Genomic DNA, 7,447 nt, shown 5'->3' with positions numbered 1-7,447 from the left:
CGATGGATCTTGGAGCGCAGCGGGCGCGCACCGGGGACTGGGCGGGCGTGCAGCGGGCGGGCGACGCGCGCACCACGCCCCGGAAGCAGCCCCCGAAAGAAAAGAGCCGCCGCGCGCGCTCCCACTCTCTCCCCTCAGGAAACGGCCACGCCCCTGTCATCTCCCGAGTCCAATAGACGCGAGAGGGTGGGGCGGCGTCGGTCTGACTCAGGGGAGGCTATAAAGGGAACTGCTGGCAGCGCAGCTCGGTCTTTTACGTCTGGATTTGGAAGGCGTTGTGTCTTTTTCGGTGAGTGGGCGCTGTGGGCGAGGACCCGAGCGGGCCGTATTGGAATAGACTGAGGTTCGCTGCAGTATTGTGAGAAGATTAGAGATTTGAGTTTAGGGTGCTGTGTGTAGAAAACTTGCACGTGGAAAACACGCAGCCGGGCCGCCACGTGTCCTGAGTGGTAGTGGTGGCGGCAGGCTTCGAGCTTAGGCGTGTGGAGGCTGGTGCTGATGGCCACGAGCGCTGTGCGCGGCCTGCTTGCTAAACGCCGACATCCGGCTGGCCAAGCCTGAGCGGCGGCGGGAAAACCATATTCCCGGTGTTTGGGGCAGGGAGTTTTACGTTGAGCAAGAGGCCTTTAATAAGGAGAGTGTCGTTTTCTCGTCGCGGATCAAAAGGTCATTTGAAAATGGGCAGCCCTGACGTTGCCTGAGATTGAGTTGTATTGTGCCCAGGTGGCGCTGTGTGCAAACCAGATTAGTGATTGGGAAGATTTTAGTACCGAAAACCTTCAACTGTCATTCTGTAAGAATGCTTAGTTTTAAATATTTTGGTCCCCTTCAGGAACAATGGCTCTCAGTGGCATAACGGAGCTGTTACCTGGAGATGTTCACGTAAGTACTGTTGAGCTTAGTTTTTAAACTGAAGAAATAAACCTGTTGATTTACAGGAAAAGATGGTGCATCATTTGAAATTTGCTTCCTACTAGATACAAAGGAAAACTAGAAAATACGTGAGGGAATATTTGCTGGGAAATTACTTGGTTGGAACCTGACCATTTTACCCAGGTATGTGTTGGGCCAATAATTTGATTGTTGGGCTACTTTGATTCAGTGCGATTAGTCCATATGTAGATGAAAATGAAAATTTTTTTTGTCCTTGAACAGCATCCTGGGAGTTGATGAATACTAACAGACCTACAAATGTCACTGGCTAGCAACGTAATTTTTAAAGTAAGTTGTGTGACTTACAAGATCAACTGTAGTGTTTCTAATATAGTGCTTACCTCTTAAAGTTGCTTTGGCTTACGATAAATTTCACTGTAACATAATTTAGTGGATTATGGTCTTATCAATGATGAAATCTATCCCGAAGCTGACCACCTGAAGAAAAACATACGGATTCGGCTTCTGAGATAAGACTCAAGTTTTTATAGTCTGGATTTTCTAACTGAGAGGGTTCTGTTAGGTTATGAATCTTGTAGGGGGAGAACTGCTACCTCAAAATGTGTTGTGGGTTTTTTTTTTTTTTTCTCTGCCAACAGTGAGGGGTCGCTGTCTTTCCATTGAAAGAGGCCAGTTTGCTGTGACCTTCCTAAGATGTAACCCGTTTCCGTGAGTAGAGATTTTTTCCCTTAACAGTTCATCAGCACTTTGTCCTTGGTCTTAATCCATGATGATATTATCCCGAACCTGAATATCTGTTGAGAAAACTTACACGGATCTGGCTTCTGAGATAGACCATTATAAGGACAATGATATTTTTAATAATTCTTTGGCTCTTTTGATGTTGGTAGTCTTGTAAATCTCAAATGTTTTTCCTTTTCTAGGGTTAATACCACCAGATTTACTTGTGAAAAATCGATAAGGAAAAGCTCTTCATTTAACTGACATGGGAAGAAAACCTACAAATCAAGACAATATTTTTTTATTTCTGTAAACAGGTTATGAAACCGCATCAGATTCAGATTAATGTATTTGTAAGATTTAAGCCATTACTTTTTATGTCATACTGCCCTAGAGAATCCTAACCTGTTAAGCAGATTACTTTGTAGATCTATTTCTATTTTAAATACAGGAATGCAAAAGAAGGTACATATTTTTAATGGAGAAGTCTTTGATTTCAGTTAACCAGACTTGTAATCAGCTTATTGTGAATGTTTCACCTTTGGCCACCTGTTTGAATTTAAAATCTACGATTGTAATTAAAGCTGAGTGAAAATTTACACTGAATATTGTGGAAAAGTCCTTAGATTTTTATGGAGAGATGACTCATTTTGGCAGTATCACACGGTACAGATCGTGTTGGGTTTTGTAGCGTACTGAATATTACTGGATTAGTGGTGAGCAAAACGGAAAGACTGAGTCTATTACTGGGGGAGGGGAAAATACCAGGTATTACTGGTTCTAATTACTGAATTCTGGAATGTTTGGTCCTAATGAATTATAGTTTGAAAGGATGCTTAAGATGGAAAATGTGAGGGACACCTTGGTGGCTCAGTAAAACATCTCAGCTCCTCCATGCTGGGCATGAAACCTACTTTAAAAAAAAAAGATGGGAAAATGTGGAATGCTGAAAATGAAGAGAGCACAGCATGACAACGGGTCATGGGGGAAGTTCACTGATAAAACCAGACATTGCATAGAATGGATTTAGTGTAGACAGTAATAGCATCTGATCTAACCAAGATGGTTTGGCCCCATGCATGATCATTTTCCCTAAATAGCTACATGAATAAATTGTTGCTAAGCCTATACTTCAGTGTTAGTCAAAAGAATATTCTTGTCAGCTTATTATGAACTACCTTTTTTCCTAAAATGTTTTCTTAGTGAAAATACAACGTTGGACCCATGTAGTTTTAAGAGGCTCAGTGACAACCATGCCATTTAGTGGGTAGGTACATAGTAGATTTGCTCAGGTATTGCAATGGTGTACAAAATGCACCTTGGAAAATGTATATTGAAGCCATATTAAAATAGGTATTAATGCTGTCAGACTTCAAATAATCTGGGTCTACACACACTTATATGGTAGGTGCAAGGAATTCCACAGTGGCCATACAGTCATGAGAACATGTAGAATGAACTGTAAGTCTGCAGGAAATAACCATGCTTTACATGGATTGAATAATCCATGTAATCTTTAGGAAGCAAGAGTTCCTAAACTGAGACACCAAGGTGTGGTCCCCTTAATGCAAAGGCCTTAAGGCTTGCTAAAATCTAGCAAAGGGAAAAGCCATTTGGTATAACAGATTACATGTGTAATGGGGTTTTGCTATATTAACAAAAGAAAAGTGATTGGGGTCTGTACAACCTTTTCAAGAAACTGTCTACCCTTTTTGACAAAGCTGGCACCTCACTTCAAAACAAGTTGTGAAATAGATAAAATTTGCTTTGGAGCACTCTGACCTCTTCCTGCAATTTCTATTGTTGCTCCTTACCCTCTCAATTGATCTGGTAATATGTCACATGTCTTTAGTTTATTATAATGTGCATTTTATGGATCGCAGTGTTACTGGGCTCTGCTAAGGAGGTTAGAAGTAAAACACTTCCTATGTCCTCATTTTGTTAATAGCGTCATGAAGTGCCAAGAAAACCAAAGGCAGGCTATAAAGAAAGTGAGAGAAAAAATGTCTTGAGATTGAACAAGTGGATTTGAGTCAAAACCATCTCAGATGAGATGTGAGAAAGATAACATTTTTGGCATAAACACTTGGAGCAAAGATTATATGCTCCAGGACCTCAGAATGATGAATTTGAAATTTAGGTATCAATTGTGTGGTTAGATGTAGGACAAACAAGGTAGAAGATAGGCTGAAATGTTTTGGGGTGACGGTAAAAACCTATGGTTATTTGAATTCCCTAAAACTTTTTTCAGGGGGAAGGCACATAACAGAAAATCACATTTAGTCCCTTTGGCTCTATACAGAGTGTACACTTGAACAAGTAAGCCAGGTCCAAAAAGGTACGCTTTAGTGGAATTAAGCTTGAAAGCTCAACATGTTATAATTGATGTCAGCTGCCATTAAAGTTACTAATTGTTTCAAACCTGTAATATACCTAAATGGTATTTTTCATTCATACAACGTGGTGTGGACTGTCATTCTACTAGCCTCCTGTTTTATGAATGTTAACATACCAGGTATTCCTTTCAAGTCCCTGGCTAAGGGACTTAACCCTCTGAGCATATGTGCAATTTAATAGAGAACTTAATGGAGACAAAGCCTTCAAGACCTGAGGAATAAAAGACTACGGCTATAATAGACTGGGATCTGCTTTGTTAGGACTGATACCAGAAGTTGAAAGCAAAACCTACATGTGTCTGGCTTTAGTGGCTTTAACCAATAGGAATGCCTTCCATCACGCTTCGGGTTATCTTCAAATATAGTAGGCTCAAACCTACCATTTGGGGCTTTCTAAAATTCTGTTGCCAGAAATCTAGTATCAACTGCACTTCCCAATCAAGTACTCTCTGAATTGATAATACACTTCATAATTCCTTAACTGTTTACCCATCCTGTGTGGAATCTTGGTTGTGCTCAGGTTTTTAACACCCAACTTCCCAGTTAGAATATTTATTTGAATTCCAGCCTTCTAGGATAGTCTCTTATCTTTTGCTGGTCCTTCCTCCCTTTAGGTGGGGACTCTCTTATCTTTCCTCCCAAAAGCTTGGTTCTGGATCCAAGTAGCACTCACAGCATAGTATAGTAATTATAATTGCCTGACTGAATATTGCCACTGCCTCTGGCCTTGCTGCACCTCACTGATTCTACTTATTTGGATATGTATGAAGATCAGATCAAAGCACAAGTTTGCCATGAGGTGCTGGAAGGTTTATGGACCATCTTGGGGTGGAGGAGAGGGTATCTTTTCAAAATGACAATCGAACTCCTTGGTCTCATTCTTACAAGACCTGGCCTCTTCCCCTTATTACTAGTTCACTGCTAGAGTCCTGTCATGCCATGTGGCTGAGTTACAACAAAATGAGTTAATGTCACAGAACCCCTGAGTACACTATAATCGAACCTTTTTGGGAACTTAATTATGCCCATTCAGTTGATTCTAATTCTTTTCAAAATAGTATTAATAATGTAAAAAGCATTTAAGAATACTCAGAAATTAGCATTTGAGGAAAATAACATTTACACATATAATGTGTTACTTAGGTCAGTAAACTTTTGACATATCCTTGCCTCCTAACTATATAAAGTATAATTGTACATTTTTAAATGTGCAGTTTGATGAGTTTTTCCTTTGATACACACCCGTGAAAACATAAGTTTTAGAGAAGTACAGAGTTAAGAGATCTGAGCTGGAGAAATAAAATTGGGAATCATCCACATGTGGATGGTGTATTTAAAGCCATAAGATTACATGAGATCACCAAAGGAGTGAATATAGATAAAAGGAGTAGTCCAAGAGTTGAGTCCTGGAACATTCTAAGAGTAGGGGATTCTGGGTTTAGTTAAAATCCTGGAGATTATTTTGTGCCTGGGACAAAAATTGAGAAGCAGAAATCTATTGTCAAGTCCAACTGCTATATCAAGAAAAGGAACTAGATGGAAAATCAAGGAGTTTTGGAATAAAAGCAAGGGTGAAAACTAAGCAAATAATTGGGCTATAGGGCTGGAGATAGCCTTGATTTAATGCAGAGCCTTAGCATAGAAATTGAAGGAGTTAATATCTGAGAAAGACTTTGTAAATTATCGGGCAAAGTAGTCTTCAGGAAAGAATAAGATAAGGAATTTAGGAAGTATGATAAGGGTTTTCATCAGACACTGCAGACTTAGAGAAGTGGAGTTAGCTACAGACAAGTTAGAGGTTTGTCTTACAGAGCCAAAGTGCCTGCTGAGGCTAAAAACTACCGATTTTAATAGTTAATCAGCATCATTATTCACTGTTCTCCTATGGGACTTATCTGCCTGGGAGCAGGAAGCAGATCAGTGGATTCATCCAAAATTAGGAATAAAGTGGCCAGGAAGAGCAAAACCATAACAAGCCAAGAGAATTGATTTGGTAAAAGTGTTATTAAAATTATTAACCTTGAGATCCAGTCTGATTAGGGAAAAACACAAAACAAGTGAGGGTCCCAAGTGAGACAAAGATCACATGTACCATGAAAACTTACTGTTGAAAACTAGGTAAAATAAGGCCCTCTGCAGTTATACCACAAAATGACCCATAGTGTGTTGTATTCTGATTGTTGGTTTCTCTCTCTCTGGCCCTAGAATGTGAATCCTTTACAAAAATAAACTGTGCCGTTTAATCTCAAATTTTGCCTAGAACAATGTAATGACTCCCATAAGAAATTGTCTAAATGGAATTCAGTTTGTGTATCTAAGGTGGGCAACAATGATGTGATTTAACCTCTCCAAAAGGGGTAAAAGAAATAAAAGTTAGAAGGTGTTTTGGACAAATACTTGTGTTCCCCAAAATCCATATGTTGAAGCCCTAACCCTAGTGTGGCTATATTTGTAGACAGAGCTCAAAAGAAGTTAATTGAGTTTAAATAAGCTCATAAGGGTAAGGCTCTGATTTGGGAGGAGGAGTGTCCTTATAAAAAAAGACACCAGAGAACTCACTCTCTCCCTCTCCCCTAGCACACCCACAAAGAAGAGGTCACATGAGCACACAGTGTGATGGTGACCACCCACAAGCCAAGACAAGAGTCCTCAGAATGTTGAACTTCCAGCCTCCAGAACTGTGAGAGAAAATTCATTTCTATTGTTTAAGCCACCCAGTCTGTGATATTTTGTTATGGCAGCTCTAACAGACTAAGAAGCAGAGGATAAATGGCCACTGCTATAATTTTGGGAGTTTATATTTAGCTAAAGAATTATGAGTAATAACTATGAAAAAAGCCCATGCAATGTAATCTCTCTGGCTTTATACATTTTCCCTTTAGGTTTCTATTTATTACACTGGAACTAAATCTACAATGTACTTTCTTATTGAATATTAGCAAACACAGCTGCTAGTCACAAAGCTTCCTCTCCACTTGTTTCATCATCAAGTTCAATTATTTGAGAAATAGGTAATTTCTCAATAAAAAATACTGGGGAAGAGGGACACCTGGCTGCCTCAGTCAGTAGAGCATGTGACCCTTGATCCTGGGGTCATGAGTTCAAGCCCCATGTTGGGCATAGAGCTTACTTAAAAAATAAAAATAAAAATAATTCAGTAAAGAAACCAGAAATTGAAATGAAACTATCTTGGATAGAAAGTGAATGTTGTCTGAGGTCTTATGCTTCACAGGAAAAACTTTTTAATAAAAATGAAATTACTTCTTTCATAATCACCTCATATAACAAATTATTTAGGCTTACTAAATATTTCAGTCTAAAATTTCCTTTTTCTATAGAAACATTAAGATTGCAGTAAGTTTTGGGGTACCTGGGTGGCTCAGTTGGCTAAGCATCTGACTCTTGGTTTTGGCTCAGGCAATGATTCATAGTTTGTG

General features: G+C 39.5%; 1 long non-coding RNA gene and 2 other non-coding genes across 6 annotated transcripts; all 3 read left to right on the top strand.

Moving 5' to 3' along the window:
* Positions 1-252: 252 nt before the first annotated feature.
* LOC123608693 lies at positions 253-6,984 on the top strand. Of its 4 annotated transcripts, none has more exons than XR_006717385.1 (6): positions 253-289; positions 833-882; positions 978-1,056; positions 1,156-1,221; positions 1,533-1,602; positions 1,818-2,213. It is a non-coding gene; the product is annotated as an uncharacterized LOC123608693 (long non-coding RNA). The 4 variants fall into 4 exon arrangements; XR_006717388.1 differs by lacking the exon at positions 253-289 and adding an exon at positions 328-343; XR_006717387.1 differs by lacking the exon at positions 253-289 and adding an exon at positions 6,588-6,984 and having other exon boundaries at positions 361-882; positions 1,818-2,881.
* Positions 1,338-1,405, top strand: LOC123610061. Its single transcript, XR_006718087.1, has one exon. It is a non-coding gene; the product is annotated as a small nucleolar RNA SNORD50 (small nucleolar RNA).
* LOC123610060 lies at positions 1,656-1,725 on the top strand. Its single transcript, XR_006718086.1, has one exon. It is a non-coding gene; the product is annotated as a small nucleolar RNA SNORD50 (small nucleolar RNA).
* Positions 6,985-7,447: the final 463 nt, after the last annotated feature.

This window comes from Leopardus geoffroyi, chromosome B2 (genome assembly GCF_018350155.1).
Source record: "Leopardus geoffroyi isolate Oge1 chromosome B2, O.geoffroyi_Oge1_pat1.0, whole genome shotgun sequence".
Classification (NCBI taxonomy): domain Eukaryota; kingdom Metazoa; phylum Chordata; class Mammalia; order Carnivora; family Felidae; genus Leopardus; species Leopardus geoffroyi.
Note: the sequence above shows the minus strand (reverse complement) of the source record. Positions and strands in the feature narration are given on the sequence as shown.